The 26,584-nt window shown below is 43.6% G+C and overlaps 2 protein-coding genes and 1 pseudogene across 25 annotated transcripts in view; 2 read left to right on the top strand and 1 right to left on the bottom strand.

Annotated features, from left to right (window-relative positions):
• The window catches only part of LOC148777270 (spermatogenesis-associated protein 31E1-like), a 172,470-nt gene that overhangs the window by 59,557 nt on the left and 86,329 nt on the right, over positions 1–26,584 (bottom strand). For 9 of the 10 annotated variants that reach the window (XM_088837841.1, XM_088837842.1, XM_088837839.1 and 6 more), the window contains one exon: positions 25,181–25,291. The exons of the other annotated variant lie outside the window; for it this stretch is intronic. The gene's annotated coding sequence lies outside the window, so the exon portion shown is untranslated. The remainder of the gene's footprint in view (positions 1–25,180; positions 25,292–26,584) is intronic. 10 annotated transcript variants of the gene reach the window in all.
• LOC129557506 (spermatogenesis-associated protein 31E1-like) overlaps positions 1–26,584 on the top strand; it is a 171,878-nt gene that overhangs the window by 98,469 nt on the left and 46,825 nt on the right. The window lies entirely within an intron of this gene.
• Positions 21,375–25,556, top strand: LOC148777273 (spermatogenesis-associated protein 31E1-like; annotated as a pseudogene).

Below are 26,584 nucleotides of genomic sequence, written 5' to 3'. Positions count from 1 at the left end.
TCCCAGCTAGAGAGGCGCTAGGTCATGTCCGACTCTGAGACCCCATAGATTTAACTCTCCAGGCTCCTCTGTCTCTTGAATTCTCCAAGCAAGAATACTGGAGTGGATAGCCTTTCCCTTCTCTTGGGGATCTTTCCAACCCCGGGATCGAACCCAGGTCTCCTGCATTGTGGGTAGGTTCTTTACCATCTGAGCCACCAGGGAAGTAGTGTTCAGTATAGTTGCCATATTGGACATTACATCCAGAGTTTGTATTTATCTTGAAACTGAAAATTTGCACCTTTTGACTGCCTTTGTCTAATTTCTCCCTCCACGTACTCCCCACCTCTGGCAAGTTCAAATCTGTTCTCTTTTTCTATGAGATTTTGTTTGTTTTTGAAGTATAACTGCCCTGAACACTATGTTAGTTCCTCTTTTACAAAACAGTGATTCGATTTATCTAGACATTTCAAAATGATCCCAATGTTAAGTTCATTACAATCAGTAATACAGAGGTATTACTTAATTATTGACTATATTCACCACATTGTACAATTTCATACCTGTGACTCCAACCAGAATAAATGTCCATCTGTATGACATTTAATATCCAAGCAGAAATTTGTACTGTCCCCGTTTCTCTTCTTTGAACCTCTTCTCTTCTGGCAATCACTTATTTGTTCTTTGTATATACAAATGTGTTTCTGTTTTGTTATATTTGTCTATAGTTTTGTTTTTGGATTCCTCATGTAAATAAACTAATAAAATATTTATCTTTCTCTGACTTTTGTCACTTTGCATCCCTCTGGTCCACCAGGTTATCGCAAATGGCAAGATTTCATTTTTTTATTACTGAGTAATATGCACATACACATGCGCGCGCACACAGACACACTCACATACCATATCTTTCTCCAGTCATCTATTGGTGGGAACTTAGGTTGCTTGCATATATCAGCTACTGTAAATAATACTGTAAATATCAGCTACAATGAACATAGCAGTGCATATATATTTTTTTAAATAGTGTTTTCATTTTCTTCAGATAAATGTCCAGAAATGAAATTGCTGAATAAGATGGTAGTTCTATTTTAAATTTTTTGAGGAATCTCCATATTGTATTCCATAGTGACTTCATCAGTTTACATTACAGTTTGCCTTGTATGGTACAGTGAACATTGGTTGAATTCTCCTTTGAAGCTGTCAGTCCAGGACTTTTATTTGCTGGGATTGTTTTGTTTACTGTTTCAATTATACTATACTACTAGTGATCAGTCTGCTCAGATTCTCTATTTCTTCCTGATTCAGTGTTGGATGATCATGTTTCGAGAAATTGATTCATTTCTTCTCACTGTTCAATTTGTTTACACATAACTGTTTGTGGTATTATCTATGATTTTTTAAATTCTATGATATCATTTATAATTTCTCCTCTTTCATTTTTTATTTCGTTCAGTCGTGTTCTTTCTGTTTGGTTTTCTTTATGAAACTGGTTTTGAATTATGTTTATCTTTTCAGAAACCTAGCTCTTGGTTTCATTAATCTTTTCTATGAAGATTTTGGTTTTTCTCTTTTTATTTCCTCTCTGATCTTTATTATTTTCTTCTTCCCCCAAATTCCTGTAGATAGTAGGTTAGATTGTTCATTTAAGATTTCTCTTGTTTCTTAAGGCAGGCCTGTATTGCTCTTCTCTAAAAACGTCTTTTGTTGCATCCCATAGATTTAAAGAAGTTGTGTCTTTATTTTCACTTGCTTCAAGTTAGTTTCTGTTTTCCTCTGGGATTTCTTTATTGACCCTATGGTTTCTTAGTAGTATGTTGTTTACTCTCCATATGTTTTGTGTTTTCTATCTTTTCTTCTGATAATTAATTTCTAGTTTTATACTGTTGTTGTAAAAAATGTTGGACATCATTTCTATCCTCCTAAATTTGTTGACATGTGTTTTGCAGCCTAGCCCTTGATCTGTTCCATGTGCACTAGAAAAGAATGTATATACTGCTATTTTTCCATGCAGTGTCCTACATCTGTCTGTTAAGTCCAATTTGTGTGTGTATGTGTGCAGGCTAAGTTGCTTCAGTCATGTTCAACTCTTTGAGACCCTATGGACTGTAGCGTGCCAGAGTCTTCATTCCATGGGATTCGCCAAGCAAGAAAGTTTGATAAGGACAGGTATGACCTCTTTGTATGTTTGATAGAAATCGCATGTGAAATTGTCCAGTCCTGGACTTTTGTTACTTAGAGGTTTTATTCTTTTTATTACAAATTCAGTACCATTACTAGTGATTGATCTGTTCAAGATGTGTGTTTTATTTTGATAAAGTCTTGGCAGGTTGTATGTTCTAGAAATTCACACTTTCTTCTAGGTTGTCTAATATGTTGGCATATAGCTGTTCATATTATACTTTTATGATATTTTGTATCTCTGTGCAATTAGTTGTTATTTGCCTTCTTTCATTTCTTAATTTTGTTTATGTGACTAACCTCTTTTCTTCTTGGTGAGCCTGGCTATAGGCTTATCAACTTTATTATCTTAAAAAAATCTTGATTTCATTGATCTTTTCTATCATTTCTGTGCTTTATTTCCTGCTGCTGCTACTGCTAAGTCACTTCAGTCGTGTCCGACTCTGTGTGACCCCATAGACGGAAGCCCACCAGGCTCCCCCTTCCCTGGGATTCTCCAGGCAAGAACACTGGAGTGGGTTGCCTTTTCCTTCTCCAATGTGTGCAAGTGAAAAGTGAAAGTGAAGTCGCTCAGTCGTGTCCGACTCTTAGCGACCCCACGGACTGCAGCCTACCAGGCTCCTCCATCCATGGGATTTTCTAGGCAAGTGTACTGGAGTGGCTTGCCATTGCCTTCTCCGCCTTTATTTTCTGCCTTCTGCTAATTTTGGGCTTTTATATTTCTTATTTTTATAACTACTTTAGGAGGTAGGTTATTTATTTGAGAGTTTTCTTGTTTTTTTTTTTAATGTATTTATTTTAATTGGAGGCTAATTACTTTACAATATTGTATTGGTTTTGCCATACATTGACATGAATCTGCCACGGGTATACATGTGTTCCCCATCTTGAACCCCCCTCCCACCTCTCTCCCCATCCCATCACTCTGGGTCATCCCAGTGCAGCAGCCCGGAACATCATGTATCATGCATCAAACCTGGACTGGCGATTCGTTTCACATATGATAATATACATGTTTCCATGCCATTCTCCCAAATTATCCCACCCTCACCTTCTCCCACAGACTCCAAAAGACTGTTCTATACATCTGTGTCTCTTTTGCTCCCTCGTATACAGAGTTATCGTTACCATCTTTCTAAATTCCATATATATGCAAATATATATAGTATATATATATTCTGTATTAGTATTATTAGTATATTAGTATATATATATTATTATTAGTATATATATATTCTGTATTAGTATTATTAGTATATTAGTATACTGTATTGGTATATTTCTTTCTGGCTTACTTCACTCTGTATAATAGGCTCAGTTTCCTCCACCTCATTAGAACTGATTCAAATGTATTCTTTTTAATTGCTGAGTAATACTCCAGTGTGTATATGTACCACAGCTTTCTTATCCATTCATCTGCAAATGGACATCTAGGTTGCTTCCATGTCCTGACTATTATAAACAGTGCTGTGACGAACATTGGAGTACATGTGTCTCTTTCAATTCTGGTTTCCTCGGTGTGTATGCCCAGGAGTTCAATTGCTGGGTCGTATGGCAGTTCTATTTCCAGTTTTTTTAAGGAATCTCCACACTGTTCTCCATAGTGGCTGTACTAGTTTGCATTCCCACCAACAGTATAAGAGGGTTCCCTTTTCTCCACACCCTCTCCAGCATTTATTGCTTGTGGACTTTTGGATAGCAGCCATTCTGACTGGCGTGAAATGGTACCTCATTGTGGTTTTGATTTGCATTTCTCTGATTATGAGTGATGTTGAGCATGTTTTCATGTGTTTGTTAGCCATCTGTATGTCTTCTTTGGAGAAATATGTGTTTAGTTCTTTGGTCCATTTTTTCATTGGGTCGTTTATTTTTCTGGAATTGAGCTGCAGGAGTTGCCTGTATATTTTTGAGGTTAATTCTTTGTCAGTTGCTTCATTTGCTATGATTTTCTCCCATTCTGAAGGCTGCCTTTTTACCTTGCTTATAGTTTCCTTTGCTGTGCAGAAGCTTTTAATTTTAATGAGGTCCCATTGGTTTATTTTTGCTTTTATTTCCAATATCCTGGGAGGTGGGTCATGGAGGATCCGGCTGTGATTTATGTCAGAGAGTGTTTTGCCTATGTTCTCCTCTACATTTAGATCTTTAATCCATTTTGAGTAAATTTCTGTGTATGGTGTTAGGGAGTGTTCTAGTTTCATTCTTTTACAAGTGGTTGACCAGTTTTCCCAGCACCACTTGTTAAAGAGATTGTCTTTTCTTGCCTCTTTTGTCAAAGGTAAGGTGTCCATAGGTGCATGGATTTATCTCTGGGTTTTGTATTTTGTTCCATTGATCTATATTTCTGTCTTTATGCCAGTACCATACTGTCTTGATTATCTCAATAGATGGAGAGAAAGCCTTTGACAAAATTCAACATCCATTTATGATCAAAACCCTCCAGAAGGTGGGAATAGAAGGAACATTCCTCAACATAATAAAAGCTATATATGACAAACCCACAGCAAACGTTGTCTTCAATGGTGAATAATTGAAAGCGTTTCCCCTAAAGTAAGGAACAAGACAAGGGTGCCCACTCACACCACTACTATTCAACATAGTTTTGCAAGTTTTGGCCACAGAAATCAGAGCAGAAAAGGACATAAAAGGAATCCAAATTGGAAAAGAAGTAAAACTCTCACTGTTTGCAGATGACATGATCCTATACACAGAAAACCCTAAAGACTCTACCAAAAAATTACTAGAGCTAATCAATGAATATAGTAAAGTTGCAGGATATAAAATCAACACACAGAAATCCCTTGCATTCCTATACACTAATAATGAGGAAAGAGAAATTAAGGAAACAATTCCATGCACCATTGCAACGAAAAGAATACTTAGGAATATATCTACCTAAAGAAACAAGAGAGCTATATATAGAAAACTATAAAACACTGGTGAAAGAAATCAGAGAGGATACTAATAGATGGAGAAATATACCGTGTTCATGGATTGGAAGAATAAATATTGTGAAAATGAATATATTACCCAAAGTAATTTATAGGTTCAATGCAATCCCTATCAAGCTACCAACAGTATTTTTCACAGAGTTCAGTTCAGTTCAGTCACTCAGTCGTGTCCGACTCTCCGCGACCCCATGAATCACAGCACGCCAGGCCTCCCTGTCCATCATCAACTCCTGGAGTTCACTCAAACTTATGTCCACAGAGTCGGTGATGCCATCCAGCCATCTCATCCTCGGTCGTCCCCTTCTCCTCCCGCCCCCAACCTTTCCCAGCATCAGAGTCTTTTCCAGTGAGTCAACTCGTCGCATGAGGTGGCCAAAGTATTGCAGTTTCAGCTTTAGCATCAGTCCTTCCAATGAACACCCAGGATCGATCTCCCTTAGAATGGACTGGTTGGATCTCCTTGCAGTACAAGGGACTCTCAAGAGTCTTCTCCAACACCACAGTTCAAAAGCGTCGATTCTTCGGCGATCAGCTTTCTTCACAGTCCAACTCTCACATCCATACATGACCACGGGAAAAACCATAGCCTTGACTAGACGGACCTTTGTTGGCAAAGTAATGTCTCTGCTTTTTGATATATTATCTAGGTTGGTCATAACTTTCCTTCCAAGGAGTAAGAGTCTTTTAATTTCATGGCTGCAACCAGCATCTGCAGTGATTTTGGAGCCCCAAAAAAATAAAGTCTGACACTGTTTCCACTGTTTTTCCATCTATTTCCCATGAAGTGATGGGACCATATGCCATGATCTTTGTTTTCTGAATGTTTAGCTTCAAGCCAATCTTTTCACTCTCCTCTTTCACTTTCATCAAGAGGCTTTTGAGTTCCTCTTCACTTTCTGCCACAAGGGTAGTGTCATCAGCATATCTGAGATTATTGATATTTCTCCCAGCAATCTTGATTCCAGCTTGTGCTTCTTCCAGCCCAGCATTCCTCACGATGTACTCTGCATAGAAGTTAAATAAGCAAGGTGACAATATACAGCCTTGACGCACTCCTTTTCCTATTTGGAACCAGTCTGTTGTTCCATGTACAGTTCTGACTGTTGTTTCCTGACCTGCATACAGGTTTCTCAAGAGGCAGGTCAGGTGGTCTGGGATTCCCATCTCTTTCAGAATTTTCCACAGTTTACTGTGATCCACACAGTTAAAGGCTTTGGCATAGTCAATGAAGCAGAAATAGATGCTCTTCTGGAACTCTCTTGCTTTCTCCATGATCCAGCGGATGTTGGCCATTTGATCTCTGGTGCCTCTGGCTTTTCTAAAACCTGCTTGAACATCTGGGAGTTCACGGTTCACATATTGCTGAAGCCTGGCTTGGAGAATTTTGAGCATCACTTTGATAACATGTGAGATGAGTTCAATTGTGTGGTAGTTTGAGCATTCTTTGGCATTGCCTTTCTTTGGGATTGGAATGAAGACTGACCTTTTCCAGTCCTGTGGCCATTGCTGAGTTTTCCAAATTTGCTGGCATACTGAGTGCAGCACTTTCACAGCATCATCTTTCAGGATTTGAAATAGCTCAATTGGAATTCCATCACCTCCCCTAGCTTTGTTCGTAGTGATGCTCTCTAAGGCCCTCTTGACTTCATATTCCAAGATTTCTGGTTCCAGGTGAGTGATCACGCCATCGTGATTATCTTCGTCGTGAAGATCTTTTTTGTACAGTTCTTCTGTGTATTCTTGCCACCTCTTCTTATTATCTTCTGCTATAAGTCTGCCTAAAACAGCTGATTACATAGGGGTTCAGACTCATTCTTCTAAAAAGAAATGGTAAGATTTAGTTTGTCTGTGAAGGTTCAGGTTGTCACTCTTTCAGCTACTGCTAACTGGGTTTGTTTTATCTATATTCAAAATGCATGAACATTCCAAATGGCTCCATCCTTATAAACAGGGAAGCCGAAGTGTTGACTGTATCTAGACCAGGATCAAAGTTACTACCAAATGTAACCTAATTCTTACTCTTGCTTGGAATGTTAATTACAATAATTGGTTTTTACTGATTTTAAGTCTCTGACTTTTAATCTGCTTCTCTTGTTTGTTCTTTCTAAATGATACAATGGTTTCCCACACAAAGTGATAGTGATGCAGAGATTCTGGTCACTCTTCAAAATGGACTCCCATGATGTTCCACTCTGGTCACAGATACAATCTTGGTTTACCAGCTTTCCTTGGTGAAAAACTAGCTTGACTGCAATAATTGTAATAATTCTGTTTTGCTGTTTGCTCCTTACATCTGTAACTGTGTAAAGAGATCTGTTTCCAACCATCTGAAAACATTTACATTACAAATGATTGTTCATACTCCTACAATTTCTACTGCCGCTAGCAATTACTTGGGACCCTTGGATCAGAAACCTAAATAAAAGGGTAAGGAAAATATGCCGCTTCAGTAACTTAGGGGTGGCGCCCCTCACCTGCAAGAAGCAGATACTGACAGATTTCTCCACCCCTTTCCCTTCAGCAACAATATTCTCCTAAAAAGAAAAGGGGGGAAATAAGAGAGTTACCTTCAGTTCAGTTCAGTTCTCTTCAGTCACTCAGTCGTGTCCGACTCTTTGCGACCCCATGAATCACAGCACGCCAGGCTTCCCTGTCCATCACCAACTCCCGGAGTTCACTCAAACTCATGTCCATCGAGTCGGTGCCACCTCATTCTCTGTCGTCGCCTTCTCCTTCTGCCCCCAATCCCTCCCAGCATCAGAGTCTTTTCCAGTCAGTCAACCCTTCACATGAGGTGGCCAAAGTATTTGAGTTTCCGCTTTAGCATCAGTCCTTCCAATGAACACCCAGGACTGATCTCCTTTGGGATGGACTGGTTGGATCTCCTTGCAGTCCAAGGGACTCTCAAGAGTCTTCTCCAACACCAGAGGTCAAAAGCATCAATTCTTCGGCGATCAGCATTCTCCACAGTCCAACTCTCACATCCACATATGACCACTGGAGAAACCAGTCTTGACTAGACGGAACTTTGTTGGCAAAGTAATGTCTCTGCTTTTTAACATGCTATCTAGGTTGGTCATCACTTTCCTTCCAAAGAATAAGTGTCTTTTCATTTCATGGCTGCAATCAGCATCCGCAGTGATTTTGGAGCCCAAAAAATTAAAGTCTGACACTGTTACCACTGTTCCCCCATCTATTTCCCATGAAGTGATGGGACCAGATGCCATGATCTTTGTTTTCTGAATGTTGAGCTTCAAGCCAATCTTTTCACTCTCCTCTTTCACTTTCCTCAAGAGGCTTTTTAGTTCCTCTTCACTTCCTGCCATAAGGGTGGTGTCATCTGCATATCTGAGGTTAGTGATATTTCTCCCGGCAATCTTGAGTCCAGCTTGTGCTTCTTCCAGCCCAGCGTTCCTCATGATGGACTCTGCATATAAGTTAAATAAGCAGGGTGACAATATACAGCTTGGACGTACTCCTTTTCCTATTTGGAACCAGTCTGTTGTTCCATGTCCTGTTCTAACTATTGCTTCCTGACCTGCATACAGGTTTCTCAAGAGGCAGGTCAGGTGGTCTGGTATTCCCATCTCTTTCAGAATTTTCCACAGTTTATTGTGATCCACACAGTCAAAGGCTTTGGCATAGTTGATAAAGCAGAAATAGATATTTTTCTGTAACTCTCTTGCTTTTTCCATGATTCAGCGGATGTTGGCAATTTGATCTCTGGTGCCTCTGCCTTTTCTAAAACCAGCTTGAACATCTGGAACTTCACGGTTCACGTATTGCTGAAGCCTGGCTTGGAGAATTTTGAGCATGACTTTACTAGCGTGTGAGATGAGTGCAATTGTGCGGTCGTTTGAGCATTCTTTGGCATTGCCTTTCTTTGGGACTGGAATGAAAACTGACCTTTTCCAGTCCTCTGGCCACTGCTGAGTTTTCCAAAGTTGCTGGCATACTGAGTACAGCACTTTCACAGCATCATCTTTCAGCATTTGAAATAGCTCAACTGGAATTCCATCACCTCCACTAGCTTTGTTCGTAGTGATGCTTTCTAAGGCCCACTTGACTTCACATTCCAAGATGTCTGGCTCTAGGTCAGTGATCACACCATCGTGAATATCTTGGTCGTGAAAGATCTTTTCTGTACAGTTCTTCTGTGTATTCTTGCCACCTCTTCTTAATTATCTTCTGCTTCTGTTAGGTCCATACCATTTCTGACCTTCATCGAGTGCTCCCTTGGTATCTCTAATTTTCTCGAAGAGATCTCTAGTCTTTCCTATTCTGTTGTTTTCCTCTATTTCTTTGCATTGATCGCTGAGGAAGGCTTTCTTATCTCTCCTTGCTATTCTTTGGAACTCTGCATTCAGATGCTTATATCTTTCCTTTTCTCCTTTGCTTTTCGCTTCTCTTCTTTTCTCAGCTATTTGTAAGGCCTCCCCAGACAGCCATTTTGCTTTTTTGCATTTCTTTTCCATGGGGATGGTCTTGATCCCTGTCTCTTGTACAAATCTATTTCTCACTTCCACTGTATAATCATAAGGGATTTGCTTTAGGTAATATCTGAATGGTCTAGTGGTTTCCCCTACTTTCTTCAATTTAAGTCTGAATTTAGCAATAAGGAGTTCATGATCTGAGCCACAGTCAGCTCCTGGTCGTGTTTTTGCTAACTGTATAGAGTTTCTCCATCTTTGGCTGCAAATAATATAGTCGATCTGATTGGCGCAGCGGAAGTGTGCTGGGCTCATAACCAGAGAGTTACCTGAGGCAGGTAGATAAGGAGTCCAAGCCCCTTTAAGGAGGAGTTAAACATTCTTTTTTTTTCTTTTTTCTTCACATTCTTTTACCTTAAACAAGTCGCCTCTTAGGCAGCAGTATCTCTTGTTCAGGCACATGCCTTTTGAGCTTTGGATGCATGTTATTGGAAAGGGACTGGGCAAAATGCTCACTTTCTTGAGATAGTTTTAATCTATTCTCAGCAGCTGGTTGAAAAGTGTATAAGGACATGCTTAAATTAGTGAGGGGGGTAATCTCCTACCCACTTCTGATGTCTATGTCAGAAACTTTTTCTGTCACATTCACCTTAAATAAAATCTACACAAAGCTCTGAGTGACTGTGACTGTCTTTAGACCAGAAGTTAAATCTTCTCCTTTGGACACGAATCCAGCGGCACTGATCACCATTTGCTGCTAAGCTATCACCAGTGAGTTTTACACTTTGATTATTTTCCTTTTGCTAAGGAGCATCGTTTTGTTTCAGCTTGTAGAACTACTTTTAACATTTCCTATTAGACTGATCTAATGGTCATGAAGTCGTTCAGCTTTTGCTTGTCTAGAAAATCCAGTGTCTCCTTCACTTCTGAAGGGCAACTTTGCTAGGTATTCTTTCTTTCAATTAACTTTTTCCCCCTTTCTCTACCTCTTGTCTTTCTCCCTTATAATTTATGTCATAGGCCCTTGAAAATCCTCAACTACTGCAAGGACCAAGGGCAAAGTATGTGTCTGAAAAAAACCACAATCAAGAACCCACGCTCAGCTGATTGGTGAGACTCATCTTTCTATGTGAAAACACTCTACCAAGACCTGTCAAGACTGAGATAGGCGGCTGTCTTGTCTATGTGCAAAACCAGCACAGAGAGTGAAGGAAACTGAGGAAATAGTAATGGTGATGGACAGGGAGGCCTGGCGTGCTGTGATTCATGGGGTGGCGGAGAGTCGGACACGACTGAGCGACTGAACTGAACTGAACTGATTGCATCCTCTTCAAGTTTTTGGAAGAGTTTGATATGGGCAGGTGGGACCTCTTCTTTGTATGTTTGGTAGAAATCCCATGTGGAATTGTCCAGTCTTGGACTTTTATTGTTTGGAGGGTTTTTTAATTACAAATTTACTTTCATTACTAGTAACTAATCCATTAAAGTTTGTTTCATTTTAATAAAGTCTTGGCAGATATATCTTCTAGAACTGTATTCTAGAACTGTATCCCTTTCTTCTAGGTTGTCCAATATATTGGCATATAACTTCACATTATTATTTTATGATATTTTCTGTCTCTGTGCTACTGGTTGGAATTTTCCTTCTTTTATTTCTTATTTTTCTTAATTCAGTCTTGTGTCTTCTTTACTTGGCTAACTTGGGAAAAGACTGGTCAATTTTATGCTTAAAAAATCTTGGGTTCATTGATTTTTTTCCCCCTATTATTTTTGTCCTTTGCTTATTTCCTCCATTCTCTTAACTTTGGGGTTTTATTATTCTTATTTGTATAACTACTTCAGGAAGTAGGCTCCTTATTGCAGATTTTGTTTGTTTCTTGAGGAAGGACCTTCTCATTATAAACTTCTCAAACTGATTTTCCGGCATCTCATATAGTTTGGAGTAATGCATTTGCATTTTCATTAGTCTCAAGGTATTTTCCAATTTTCTGCCTGAGATCAGTTCAGTTCAGTCACTCAGTAGTGTCTGACTCTTGGCAACCCCATGGACTCCAGCACGCCAGGCCTCCCTGTCCATCATCAACTCCCGGAGTTTATCCAAACTCATTTCCATTAAGTCGGTGATGCCATCCAACCATCTCGTCCTCTGTCGTCCCCTTCTCCTCCTGCCTGCAACCTTTCCCAGCATCAGGGTCTTTTCAGATGAGTCAGTTCTTTACATCAGGTGGCCAAAGTATTGCAGTTTCAGCTTGAACATCAGTCCTTCATATGAACACCCAGGACTGATCTCCTTTAGGATGGACTGGTTGGATCTCCTGGCAGTCCAAGGCACTCTCAAGAGTGTTCACCAACACCACAGCTCAAAAGCATCAGTACTTCAGTGAGCAGCTTTCTTTATAGTCCAACTCTCACATCCATACATGACTACTGGGAAAACCATAGTCTTGACTAGATGGACCTTTGTTGGCAAAGTACTGTCTCTGCTTTTGAATATGCTGTCTAGGTCGGTCATAATTTCCTTCCAAGGAGTAAGTGTCTTTTAACTTCATGGCTGCAGTCACCATCTGCAGTGATCTGGGAGCCCCGAAAAATAAACTCAGCCACTGTTTCCACTATTTCCCCCTCTATTTGCCATGAAGTGATGGGAACAGATGCCATGATCTTAGTTTTCTGAATGTTGAGCTTTAAGCCAACTTTTTCACTCTTCTCTTTCACTTTCATCAAGAGGCTCTTCAGTTCTTCTTCACTTTCTGCCATAAGGGTGGTGTCATCTGCATATCTGAGGTTAGTGGTATTTCTCCCAGCAGTCTTGATTCGAACTTGTGTTTCACCTGGCCCAGAGTTTCTCACGATGTACTCTGCATATAAGTTAACTAAGCAGGGTGAAAATATACAGCCTTGAAGTACTCCTTTCCTGATTTGGAACCAGTCTATTGTTCCAAGTCCAGTTCTAACTGTTGCTTCCTGACCTGCATACAGGTTTTTCAACAGGCAGGTCAGGTGGTCTGGTATTCCCATCTCTTTCAGAATGTTCCACAGTTTATTGTGATCCACACAGTCAATGGCTTTGGCATAGTCATCAAAACAGATCTTTTCCTGGAATTCTCTTATTTTTTTTGATGATCCAGCAGATGTTGGCAATTTGATCTTTGGTTCCTCTGCCTTTTCTAAAACCTGCTTGAACATCTGGGAGTTCATAGTTCACGTATTGCTGAAGCCTGGATTAGAGAATTTTGAGCATGACTTTACTAGCATGTGAGATGAGTGCAATTGTGCGGTAGTCTTTGGCATGGAGATATTCACTGACAAATTGCTTTGTTGTTGTTGTTGTTAGCATTCTTAGTCTCTCGTGCTTTTTCTCATTTTCTTTCAGCAATTTACTTTTAATTTCATACTGGGGTGACCAGAAAAAAAATGCTTTCTATACTTTTGTTCTCTAATTTTTTGAGATTTGTTTTGTGACATAGCATGTGATGTATCCATATGAATGTTTCATGTGCACTTGAAAAGAATCTTTATTATACTACTTTAGGTTATAATGTCTTGTAGTCGGAGAAGGCAATGGCAAGCCACTCCAGTACTATTGCCTGGAGAATCCCATGGATGGAGGAGCCTGGTAGGCTGCAGTCCGTGGGGTCGCTAAGGGTCGGACACGACTGAGCGACTTCACTTTCACTTTTCACTTTCCACTTTCACACATTGGAGAAGGAAATGGCAACCCACTCCAGTGTTCTTGCCTGGAGAATCCCAGGGACGGGGGAGCCTGGTGGGCTTCCGTCTATGGTGTCACACAGAGTCGGACACGACTGAAGTGACTTAGCAGCAGCAGCAGTGACGTATGAGGTCCAGTTGGTCTGTTGTACCAATGAAGGCCACTGATGTACTTGAGGTGTTAAAGTCTCATATTCTTATTTAATTGGGTTGGGCCCAAGTTGGCTCTGTTTCCTTTAAGTGTGTTTTCTCCTGTCCCTTCACCAGGTGCCTTGCCCCTGAGGGGTTAGTCATGCAGTAAGTGGGGCCTTGGAGGCTCTTCAGTTAAGTCTGCTGTGGACAGAGGCCTGAGCTCCCTCCGATGCTCTGCATGGGCAGGCACCCATAGTTACTTCTTTCAGTCTGCACAGATTCAACCTCAGGTTCAAGACTTCTTTGGTCCTCACAGCTGATCACTACCCCCATTTTCTGCCATTCCTGCCCAGCTGTGGAGCCAAAGGGCTTTAGTGATCTCTCTGCATGTATCTTTGGGGCAAAATATCATGCAGTGGCTGTTGTCAGAGATCTGGGCTGCTCCTGATGCCCTGCTGAGTAAGCACCAAGCATAGCTGCTCTTTTTGCCGCACCTTGGAAGGAAAGTTATGACCAACCTTGATAGTATATTAAAAAGCAGAGACATTACTTTGCCGACCAAGGTCCGTCTAGTCAAGGCAATGGTTTTTCCCGTGGTCATGTATGGATGTGAGAGTTGGACTGTGAAGAAAGCTGATCGCCGAAGAATCGATGCTTTTGAACTGTGGTGTTGGAGAAGACTCTTGAGAGTCCCTTATACTGCAAGGAGATCCAACCAGTCCATTCTAAAGGAGATCAATCCTGGATGTTCATTGGAGGGACTGATGCTAAAGCTGAAGCTGCAATACTGTGGCCACCTCATGCGACGAGTTGACTCACTGGAAAAGACTCTGATGCTGGGAAAGGTTGGGGGCGGGAGGAGAAGGGGACGACGGAGAATGAGATGGCTGGATGGCATCACCGACTCTGTGGACATGAGTTTGAGTGTACTCCGGGAGTTGGTGATGGACAGGGAGGCCTGGCGTGCTGTGATTCATGGGGTCGCGGAGAGTCGGACACGACTGAGCGACTGAACTGAACTGAACTGAGGCTCTACCCCAAAGCCAGGTTACTTCTGCTTCCCACAGTCAAATCTTAATCTTTGGTTGTCATTCCTCCAGATTCAATGCCATACTTAGACATAAAGTGAGCAGGACCAAAGTGTTTGCTTTTCTAGGGCTAGGACATATTTTGAGGTGATCATGAGAAAATCAGCAGCTGGTAGAACAGAGTTCTCTTCACCTTGCCTCAGGAGCAAGCCAGCACATGCTCTCCCTGTGAGGAAAGTCCAAGTTTCCCACTGTCCATTTATTTGTCCCAGCAGTCCTTCCACCATCCAATTGGCCTGTCTCCCTTGTATTAGACCCCAAACTGTGGGTCTTAAGAATCCCTCCCAAGTAGATGCCCGGCTGTGTATTTTCCATTTTCTTCTGAGTGTCCTCCTGAGGTCACAGAGTCAACAAGATTGTTTTTCATCCCTTCCTACCTGTTTAACCTGTGCTTCTTTCTGATAGTCTTGAATCCTTCATCCAGTTTTCTGTTACCTTTCATTGAGAATTATTCTACGTGTAGATTTAGTTTTGCTGTGTTCATAGTGAGCTTCACATCCTCTTACCCTGTCCTCTTGACTGATACTTCTTTACTTTATTCTATAAATAATATTACATCATCTGCAAATAGTGACAGTTTTACTTCTTTATTTCTAATGGAATGCTTTTAATGTTTTTCTTTAATAATTTCTCTGGCTAGGACTTCCAACACTTTGTTGAATAAACCAGAAGGAGTGGGCATTTTTGTCTTGTTCGTGATAGTAAACAAGAGCTTTAGTTTTTTACCCTAACTGTAAGCTTGTCGTAAATCGCTTTATTTCATATTGGTCTATTCCTGCTATACTCACTTTGTTGGGTTTTTTCACCATAAATGGATGTTGAATTTTGTCAAATGTTAGTAGTACCCAGCCTCTGAGTTCTACGGAAAGGATATCTGTTGGGCCTCAGATGTGTGTTTAATTAGAAGTTTATCTTTCAGACTGCATCTTTGATGATTAGCAATAGGCCTCTTTGGTGGATCTTTCTCCTGTCTGGCCTTTCCTGTTGTAGAAGTCCCTTTAGCATGTGTTGTAAAGCTGGTTTGGTGGTGCCGAATTCTCTTAGCTTTTGCTTGTCTATAAAACTTTTGATTTCACCATCAAATCTCAATGAGATCTTTGCTGGGTAGAGTTATCTTGTTGTAGGTTTTTCTTTCATCACTTAAAAAATATCTTGCCACTCTCTTCTGGCCTGCAGAGTTTCTGCTAAAAAATCAGGTATTAACCTTTTGGGGATTCCTTTGTATGTTATTTTTTTGCTTTGTCCTTGCTGTTTTTAATATTTCTCTTTGTGTTTATCCTGTATGGGACTCTCTGGACTTCCTGGACTTGGGTGGTTTTCCTTCCCCATGTTAGGGAAGTTTTTGACTATAATCTCCTCAGATACCTTCTCATACCCTTTCTTTTTCTTGTCTGAAACCCCTATAATTCAAATGTTGGTGTGTTTAATATTGTTCCAGAGGTCTCAGAGACTGTCCTCAGTTATATTCATTCTTTTTTCTTTATTCTGATGCTTGGTAGTTATTTCTACCATTCTGTCTTCCAGCTCACTTATCCGTTCTTCTGCCTCAGTTATTCTGCCCTCAGCTCCTTCTGAATGAAGTATTTTTAATTTCAGTATTGTGTTGTTCATTGTTTATTCTTTATTTCTTTTAGGTGTTCATTAAGTGAGTAAATCTTTCTTGCATTTTCTCCATTCTATTTTGATATTTTGAAACTTCTTTACTATCATTACTCTAATTCTTTTACAGATAGGTTGGCCTATTTTCTCTTCATTTATTTGGTCTTGTAATTTTTTACCTTTTTCTGTCATCTGGAACATTTTCTTGCCATCTCATCATTTGTGTGTGTGTGATGAGTGTGACTCTATTCCCATCTTGCTAGTTGTTTGGCCTGACATTTCCATATGTGGAGTTTGCAGGTAGTTGGGTAGAGCCAGGTCTTGGTGTTAAGATGTGAACCTCCGGGATACTTTACTCTGATTAATAATTCCGGGGGCCTGACAGTCTCTGTTACTCCAGGATTAAAACTCAGCCACGCAAGTTCACGCCTCATCTCTGGCCTGTGGACTGGGATCCCACATGCTGTGGGGTGTGAGGGGATAAAAAAGAGAAAAAAGGAAAAACAAACAAACAAAGAACAATAACAAAAAATAAAGAATAACAACCCCTGAAGGGAAAAACCTGACTCCAGTAGCAAAGAGAGACAAATTAGGCCTGGCTCATAGACTGAGCTCCTGGGCCTGTTTCCTCTTGCTATGCTCAACAGAACACTTCTTTTGATTACCATCCTATGGGACATATTAGTGTAAGTCATTTAACCACAGAGGCAGACCATGTACAGGCATCACCTGGTGGCAGCTGCAAAAACTGTGGTTTCTCTCGAGGGTGGAAGATACTTTCTGGGAGATACTGATGAGCTGCAGTGAGACCAAAGGATAATGCAGAGATTTCCTCTGTTGGCCTCCGTTCCCTGAAAGCACTATCTTAGGCCCCTGGATTTATATCATACCATAAGCCTGCTCCTCAGGCCAAAGCTCTTAGATCAGCAAATATGCCTCCTCCACTGTGGGAAAAGACTGTGGGGCATCTTGTAGTCTGCTATCTGTGCAATGCTCTGCGGTTGACAGCCTACCAAAAAGTGTCTCTGACATGAAGGAATACAAGCCTCCTATTGTCTCCAGAACCAGGTGATCAAGGAGGTTCCCTGGGTAGTGGCTACAGAAATCAGGGCACCAGAAGCCTGTAAAAGCTTCCTTCTGATAGCATCTGGTGCTCTGGAGTGTGGCAGAGGTAGCATGCAAACATGCCCTCTGCTGACTGTAGATACGTCCAGGGTGTACCCACCATTAGAAGAAGAAGAAAAAATAAATGATGCCTGTTGTCCAGAGCAAGACAGAGAGAATGCATATCCAGACTGGTATCCCCCCCCCCCCCCCCGCCAGTCTCTGTCCCCCAAGTGTTCTAGCACACTGTTTGACGTGTGTTTTAAATTAGATGTGTGCCTCTCAGGCCAATGCTGTAATACATGCAAATGATTCTCTCTCGCTTAAAGTCTGCACAATGGGCTGGGTCATTGGATGGGTGAGTGTGATTCATGAGCTCTTTAAGATCTGTTTCTTAGATCATGGCATTCTTAGGGTCTTGTATAATACATGCAATCTCTACTGGTTTTCAAAGCTAGATGTTTGGGGGGCTCATTTCTCATATGTAGGTCTTAAAAGTTGGGGTACTCCATGTGGGGTTCAAGCCCTTTGCTTCTCAGGGAGATTCTCCTGTTTTTGAGTTCCCTCTCTATTGTGCGTTGCGGTGTCAGACGTGGGGCTAATTGTGAGATGTGGTCTGCCTTCTCATATCTGATTCAGTGTGTGTTTTCTCTCTTTTGCCTGATGTGTAGTTGTTGCTCGGCCAGTCGTTAGTTGTTGTTGTTGTTTTCTAGAGGAAATTGTTCCATATAGAGCTGTAGAATGGTTGTGTCCGTGGAAGGTGGTGAGCAGAGCACCTTCCTGCATTGCCATCTTGAATCAGAACCTTGACAGTGTTCTTTCTATAACTTTTCTATTTCAGTTTTCTATAAGACTTGAATCTAGGAAAACCATTAAATCTGTAGCTGGGAATAAATACAAACCAACCAAATGAAAATAAACCAAGTTGTTTGTTTGGAGCTTGCTTTAACAAGGGAGTCAGCCACCATTACTTGCGTTGGCCAGAGATCCAAAGCCTGGCAGGGGAGGGGGAAGCTTTAGAGGGGAGATAATGGGAGGCTTTGGGTGTGCCCTGAGTAGAGGCTGTTGGAACTGGGAAGCTTGTGGCAGCTAACTAGAAGTAGGGCATATTTTTAAAACTTTTATTTACTTATTTAGGTCTTCATTGTGGCACTCAGGCTTTCTCTAGCTGTGATGAGTAAAGTATTCTTCATTGCAGTGCACGGGCTCTAGGCGTTCAGGCTTCAGTAGTCGTGGCTCCAGAGCACAGGCTCAGTAGTTGTGGTACATGGGTGTAGTTGCTCTAGGGCATTGCAGGATCTTCCCAGAGCAGGGAGCAAACTCATTCCCTGCATTGCCACACAGGTTCTTAACCACTATACCACCAGGGAAGTCCCAAAGTGGGGTACCTTATGTGACCGGTGAGGTATATATATTTGGATTTCTCTGGTTTGTCCTAAGCTGGAAGCAGTGAGAAAAATTAGAGAAGTTGTTATTTGTTAATCAAGTCCTGGTCATTTGGACAGACTGTATCAGTCTGAGGTCAGGAAGGAGTACTGGTGACTGAGTCACTAAGGACAGTCATATGGTCCTTTCATTCGTATAGACTGACCCCCAATAAAAACCCTGGACATCAAGACTTGATGATAGTCAACACTGCTCTGCACATGCTGTCACACTGTTTGCTGAGAGAGCTAAGCACTGTCCGTACAAGCCCAAAGGAGAGACAACCAGAAAATTGCATCTGGTTCCCTCCATCTTTTTTTTCTTTTTGCTAGTTCTGATCTGTAGCCTTTTGCTGGTTCTAATCTGTGTCCTTCTGTTGACATAAACCATTGTCTGAGTTCCAGGTGGAATGAATTGAAACTTGACTAAGGCAGGATGCGAGGCACAGAGAAGGGAGATGGAGCTGCAGGGCTGAATGGTCTGGGAGAGGCCATGTTCCAGCCTCCTCTTCTATTACTACCTCCTCATCCTCAGGAGCCCAATGGGACCAGACCAGAGCTCTATGATGTGGGCCTAGTACTTCAGTCCCCAAGTACACACCCTGTGCTCAGTTGCCTGAGGGCAGCAGTGTGATGCAGATAATGGAGAATCCTCTCTTTTCTCTGAAAAGCACTTTTGATATTTGGCTGAACTCCAGTTCCACTTCCTGGGGGATTGATACCATCCTCACCTTTCTGTGTACACTGGGGCTCTTTTTCCTGATTCTTCCTTAGCTCGAGAAAAGCCCATCCATTCCTCCTCCTAGGAAACATGGAAACACCAGGAAGGAAGGAAACCTTGGCTGAGACCCACAAGTACGTGATGCTCTCTTCTTTTCTATTACTGTTTCTACTCTTCAGAATCATCTAGAGCGATTCCTGAGAAGGGAAAGAACAGGACATCTATTCTCATGAAAGAATAAAACATCACCCTCTGGGGACAACCAGGCTGGGCAAGGGGCAGAGTGAACACATCTCTCCAAAGATCTCAGGTATCAGTTGTCCAGGGTATGTCCCAAACACAGTGACCAGGGGCTGAGGACTGGATACTGAATTCAATCTCAACTACAGCAAGGCACGCGATCACCGCTTCACCAGCTGTGAATAGGTATCTTGGACAAGGAGTGGTCTGAGGACAGTGCTGAAGTCTTGAGAGTTTTGGAGTGGGGCCCTGGACTTGGGAAACAGAGACCCACCTGACAGAGCTCAGATTCAGCCATTATTCTGAGAATGTGTGTGTTTTTGAGCAGAGGAACAGTTACAAAAGATCTGGGTGAATCTCACTTCAAAATCCTTATGTTCTTCAGAAAAGGAAAACAGAAAAATTTTTATCCACCTTAAAAATGCGTGAAAAGAAAGAAAAACCACACAGCTCTGTTAGTTAGTTAGTTCGGTCACTCAGTTGTGTCCGACTCTTTGCAACCCCATGAATCACAACACGCCAGGCCTCCCTGTCCATCACCAACTCCCAGAGTTCACTCAGACTCATGTCCATCGAGTCGGTGATGCCATCCAGCCATCTCATTCTCTGTCGTCCCCTTCTCCTCCTGCCCCCAATCCCTCCCAGCATCAGAGTCTTTTGAAATGCAGAAAGTCACATTATGTATGGACACTGAGTGTCTGATGCTTGTCTAGAGAGAGGAGACTGAGAACTGGGTCTCAAGTCCTCATTTTTTCTGTGTCTCAGCATCAAATGGAGCCAAAGGGGCGAAGCAGGAGTAGGGAGAGAAATGGAGCTTTGAAAGGTACGTTCTGCCATTCAACTATGTGTGCCCCTGGAGTCAGCCCCATCTCTCTGACCCTGAGGGCCGGTCCACCTGCTCAGAGGAGGCCAGTGGCAGGGCCCATCCCTTGGGAAACAGAAACCTCAGGGAAGCTCCTGGAAGAAGAGCAGAACCCAGATATTATCAAGATTCCATGTAGAGAATGAAGCTGGAGGAACCTGGGAAAAGGTGTGGCCCTGAAGGTGCCTGTGGGAGGCATTGGGCAAATAGCACCTGGATTGGGAGGTGGGACTCCAAGTCCAACTGTGGACACATTGTTTTGTTTTGTTTTTAAATTTATTTATTCATTTTAATTTGAGGTTAATTGCTTTCGCACATCGTTTAACTTCTCTCAGATTCATCTATTCAGTGAATGCTGCCCATTCTCCCCCACAAAGGGATTGGTGAAGGCATCAAGGGGTAATGGATATGAAAGCACTTTCTTAATGTAAACCCTATCACAAGCTTCACCATCACTGTCAGGGATCATGTGGCCTTGGACCCTGGTACTTGGATTCCAATATCCCAATTGTGTCCCCTTAAAGGGACACTGCAATCAGCCTCCTGTAATAGCCCTATGCCCTGGCTTCCTCACCATGACCCAGTCTGCTGATTTCCAGCTTGCAGAGGTTGCCTGTAAGCACTGCAAGAGATCTGGGACCCGACATCACCTCTGCAAATGTAGAGAATCATGGCTTTCTCTCTCGGTGGTTCTTCTTCCCAGAGCCTATGGTGTGACCCCAGGGCTGCAGGTAGCCTGGGACTGAACTGGAAGGGGGAGCCTTGGGGGTGGGTTATGGCTAAAATCCTGGGGTGAGAGACAACGGGAACATTGTGAAGTCAGTATGGGCCTTGTGCAGGGCTGTTGGCTGCAGATGCCCACCCCTTCCTAGCCTGCCCAGTCCTCTGGGCCCGGAAACTCCTGGCTGCAGCTCGTTCCTCATATCTGCTGCAGACACTTGAGGAGGTTCCCTGACAAAGGCAGCTTTCATCAGGTCTCCTCTCAAGATACCCCAGGGGAGATGTGCAAAGAAACACCTCCTGGAGCCCAACAGCTGTGGAGGGAAAAGTATGCTCCCAACATGTCCTCCATGTCTCCTCTGCCAAAGGGCCTCTACCTCGAGCCTCCAGCTTTTCTCCAGGCTTAGTTCCCTCCTTAGTTTCCCTTCACTCAGATTCATCCTTGAGTGCCTCTCCAACACCAGAGCCTTTCCTTCCCCGGGAGAGTCTTCCACCCACTTGTTCTCTCTCCTTCCCCACCATGTCATCTTGATGCAGGTACCTGCCTTCCACCTCAGCACCATTAGGCTCCCTGCTGAGTCTCACTCAGGGTGACTCCATGGCACTAACACCGGGCACTATCCCACAAAGGTCACCCCCCGGTTCCCCTTGGAGACCAGCCATCTTAGGGCTTGTCCATTCAAGTTAGCCCCTTTCAACCCTGTCTTGGTGGCAGGGGGCTGCCAAAGAATGGAGCTTCTCCACCGTGACACACTTGGGGTCCCCAAAAGAATACCTTCCCACACACTCACCAGAGGCATTATTTTGGTGAGACCCCAGAAACAGACAGGTAGGGGCAGGTAGCCTCTCTTTTGTCAACGGGGGTATCCAGAAGCTGCTGGAGATATGAATCACCAAGAGAGTGGAACTGACGATTTGGAAGGAGTAAGAAAAGGAGGAGGAGGCAGGCTACCATCTGACTTCACAAGGGAAGAGAATTAAGTCACTGAGTGACAAGCAAGACACCTTGGGTCACCAACATTTCTGGAGCATAAAAGGCAAACCAGAACAGCTGCTTGGTCCCAAAAAGCTCCGATAGCCTAACAAATTGAAGGACCATCTACAGAAGACATGCAGGTAGCTCTTCTGGGTCTCCCCTTTCTGCACAGTGAGTCTCTGGTGTCTACTGACAGTATCTGGGTCCCCTCTAGAATTACATCCTACTTTAAATTCAATGAATGCTCTAAGGCTGAACAATTCCAAATTCAAGCTAAATTGACAACTTCACAGCTGCCATTGGTCCATTCCTTGATCCACCCTGTAGCCCAGGCTTGGCCCCAGTCCTTGACTCCAACCATGTTCCAGTTTCGGCCATCACCTCTGAGTCACATTTAGACCCAGGCCAGACCCCTACCCTTAATTCCAACCATGCCCCAGATTCAACCACCACCTCAGGCTCACATGGAGACTCAGGCTACACCACAACTCTCCAACCATGCCCCAGTGTCAACCACCAATTCAGGCTCAAGTGGAGACCCAGGTCCCATCAAAACACTATGGAGTTAAGACTCCAACCGTAACTCACTTAAACAACCACCTCCAGCTCATGTGGACACCCATGTTCAACCCCAACCCTTGACTCCAACCACAGCTCACTTTCAAACACAACCAACTCAGACTCACATGGGGACCCAGGCCCGATCTCAATCCTTGACTCCAATCAAACCTCAGTCACAACCACAACTTCGGACTCACATGGGGACCCACTGCCCATCTCCCATTCTCTTTCCCAGTGGAACCATCTTCCTCTCAACTGAAGACTGGGTACGATGAAGTGTCTTGCCCTATAGTCCAAAATAAAGCACAAACTTTGATCCTCAATGTAAGTCAAATCCTGCAATGTCACTTTTAAAAAAATCAACTACAAAGTGGGTGAACTTTACCCTCTTTGGTTAGAAAGACCTCAATAAGTCTTTAGCCAGATCACCCCCAATCTTCCCCAGGAAAACAGGTCTTCCCAGGCACACAGATCTGTCTCTGTCATTCCTAGGGATCTGATCAGCCCCGAGGTTCAGGAGAAACTGGAGTACCCTGTTTCCAAAAGGTTCACACGACAAGAGAGTGGCATGCCCTGCAGAATCCAAGAGTCTCATAAATTGATGCAGCTTCAGGGCGAATCCCCAAGGCCTTGGAAGACAATGGGCGTCCTCAAGGCCCTCTGCAGGTCTGGGCAAAAGCATCCAGGAAACACAGAAAATGACGTCCTGGTACCTGGCAAGAATCCCACCAGGAAAGCACCTGAGCCAGGATGTAAGGCAGAGCGTGGGGAGGATCCTAAAAGTTCTGTACATGACCTCAGCCAACCCTCCAGTGAAGGCTCCAAGTGCAAAGCCTGAGTTAGAAAGAGAGGTTAGCCCAGGCAGGAAGCATCCAGAAGAAATCCTGGGGGTCCTTATAAACAGGGAGGCATAGCAGATCCATGAGAGTTGGATCCCTGAAAATGTCTGTTGTTGAAGGCTTTCTGCCAACCATTTCATAGACCTTCCTAGACAGTCAAATGCTCCTATGGGAACAGAAAATGTAGGTTCTTCTCAGGATTGGGAAGCTTCCATGTAGACTTCCTATGAGTCTCTTGTCCTCAGTCCTCATATTCAACAGGAAGCTGGAAGCTCATATAATAAAGTTTCAGGTGAGGCACAGATGCGTCCTTCTCCTCAGGTTCACATATAGCTTCAAGTTGAAACTTTTCATCACATACGCCTTCCAAGATCCACCTTGAAGACCACCAGTGACTCTGGGGACCACCCAAAAACCAAGTTAACAAAGGGCTCAGGAAATCATTCTCATCCCCATCCAGGAGAGAAAGTGATAACAATCCAGGCAGTGCCCACCCTGGAGAGCACCTGCCCTGCCCCCTACCAGGCAACTGAGAAAACCCAGGGGGCTCTGGGAGGAACCTCAACTGGAAACGTCCAGAAGCCCTCAGAAGCCCCTCTGACTGGACAGGAAGACAAGCCACCTTCTCAGGCCCTCACATACAACTTTGTGCACAGAATTTGAAACAGTGAATCTGTTGTGGAGGCTGACAAAGGCAGCTTGGAGCCCAATCCATATCCAGCAATGGGCAGGAATGAGCCACAGGAGGAATCTGGGGATCGGGCCTCCCCAGAAACTTGCTCTAGTGTGACCATCATGGACCTTAGTGAATGTTCCCAATCTTCCAGAAAACAAGAGGCTGTGGAGGGAGACCCTGCTCGGAAGGGTACTTTGGAACCTAGTCTACTAATCAAATCCCAAATAATTAATATTGATATGAGGAGATCATGGTCTCCTAGGTCCCATGAAAATCCCTCCTCGAACACAAAGTCTGTTGCCACAAATCCAGCAGATGTATACTTTGATGAATAGTTTCATAAGCTTAAGTTCCAAGGGTTCATAGACTGGCAGAAACAGGCTCAAGGCCAGGCCACTTGCCTACTCCTTCAAGACTGTGCCACTGGGAGACTTCTCAAAGACTGTCACTCAGATATATTCATTGCCACAAACACCTTGGCTTCTCAGGAATCTCTGTGTTGTTATGAGACCCTGTCCGATTCCCACACATGTGATGTTATATCAAGTGGAGGGAGCAGCCAGGGACAGCAGGAGGCCCTGAGAAGGCAGCCCCAACATAAGAGTCAGAGCAGGAAGTTCTTCTCCACTGATGCGAGAGATACTAATAGGAGGCCCAAACTACAATAGCATGAAAAGGGGTTGGTGGTACAGAGGTTCTACCAGGCCCGCAGGATGAGCCACCCTGGCCAGAAAAAGGAATCAGCAGAGTCCCTACAAAACAGTTAAGCCTGAAGAAGGGACAGGTTTCTTCAGAAAACCACTTTAGAGAAAGGATTAAGCACTTTCTGCAGTGGATTTGCCCCTAAAGGCAAAAGACTGGAATAAGCCCTGCAAAAAGCAAGCCTGTAGCAGACACTGCTCAGAGACAGGGAACTGTCAAAAGAAGTCTGATTACGGAGAGAGCAAGGCCGTTGAGGCTCAGGATCTCATGACATCTGTTGGACAGACCTTAGAGGACTAAGATGGAGCTTCACCATGGACCTCATCTTCGGAGTTTCACTGGCACAAAGCAGAACTGCAGGCCCCGTTAGATGCAGCTTACTGCTACCACGGCTTTCTCTGAAATCAAGAGCAAAACAGAGAGATGAAACAAACAGCCCACCATCATCGAGCTACCCCCGCAGGCCACACGTATCCTACAAAGAGTAAGTGGACCAGTCCCAGGAAGAGCACACGGACCTTCACACCCAGGGAGTCAGGTCCCCTTTTGGGCAGAGCCTGCCAGCATGGATCAAGTGTGACAAGTGTCCCATGCCGTCCCCTCCGCAGCCCAATGCACTGTCTTCCTCAGAAATACACCTCTTCTGGTCAATCAGAACATCCTTGTCACAGCATTCCTGGTATGAAAATTCTTCTCCAAGAAAAAATGCATAGCATGCCTATGAAACTTTTTTCTATAGCATATCCTGTGTGTTAAAAGCTTCTTCCTACCAAAAAATTTATTGTTGTCTGAAATACATCTTTTTTTCTCCTGAGAATTAGTGCTCTGTATATGCCCTGCTTAGAGAAAGGAAATGAATAAGGGGCCACTCTTCCCAGGTGCGTGCTTTGACTTCCTCATGGGACGGGGCCACGGAAGGAAAGTGAACCCAAGCATGGATACTCACCCACACTCAATTCCCTCCCTGCACCTCAGTGTCCATAATACCAGCACATTATTACAGAAACAAGCAACAGCATCCAGGATATGTCACGGTGAACTAAACCTGAAGACCTCTCCCTTCTCAGGATGCAACTCAGTCCTCCCCACCTCTCTCTCTACCTTGAACTTGTGAGGCTGTAGGGGAAGAGTTTGCAGAAGCTGAAATTCCCCCCAGGCTCAGAAAGTGTCAGAAACAAGTTCACTCGTCAGAATAAGGAGGGGAGTTTGGGGCAGTGCTGGCCGAGTCCAGGGTGACAGAAACCTCATCCCCGTGTCATGGTGGCATTAGATGATGCCGTCCGGGAAAGCCCCTCCTTTTCCAGATGGAGCTGTAATGAGATGCGCCAGGCCTATCACCCTTCCTCTGTTTTTCTCGTGCTCTGGAGCAGGGGTGGGAAAGAGGATCACACGCTCTCAGCTCTGAGGGTTGCAGTGTGGAGCATGGAGGCTCCTGAGGGCTGGTCCACGGCCCTGCCCTGGAGAAGAGGACAGCTCATAGTACTCACTTCTGCCAGGCAATGGGCAGGGGGCATGTTTTTGTGTGCAGTCACCTCACTGTCTGAGGGTGGGACACTGTGCCCCTAGTGTCATACACCGGGAAAGGAGGAAGGTGGCAGAGGTGCCCATAGATGGTGCAGTGACCAAGGAGCCCCTGGTGTCCCACCAGCATCTACAGGCCCAGAGGAAAGAAGTTACGGGGCCGTTGGCTC

This window comes from Moschus berezovskii, chromosome 7 (assembly GCF_049115385.1).
Source record: "Moschus berezovskii isolate FMDL1 chromosome 7, NW_MosBer_1.0, whole genome shotgun sequence".
Taxonomy (NCBI): Eukaryota; Metazoa; Chordata; class Mammalia; order Artiodactyla; family Moschidae; genus Moschus; species Moschus berezovskii.
The sequence above is the reverse complement of the archived record's forward strand: the minus strand, read 5'-3'. Positions and strand labels throughout refer to the sequence as shown.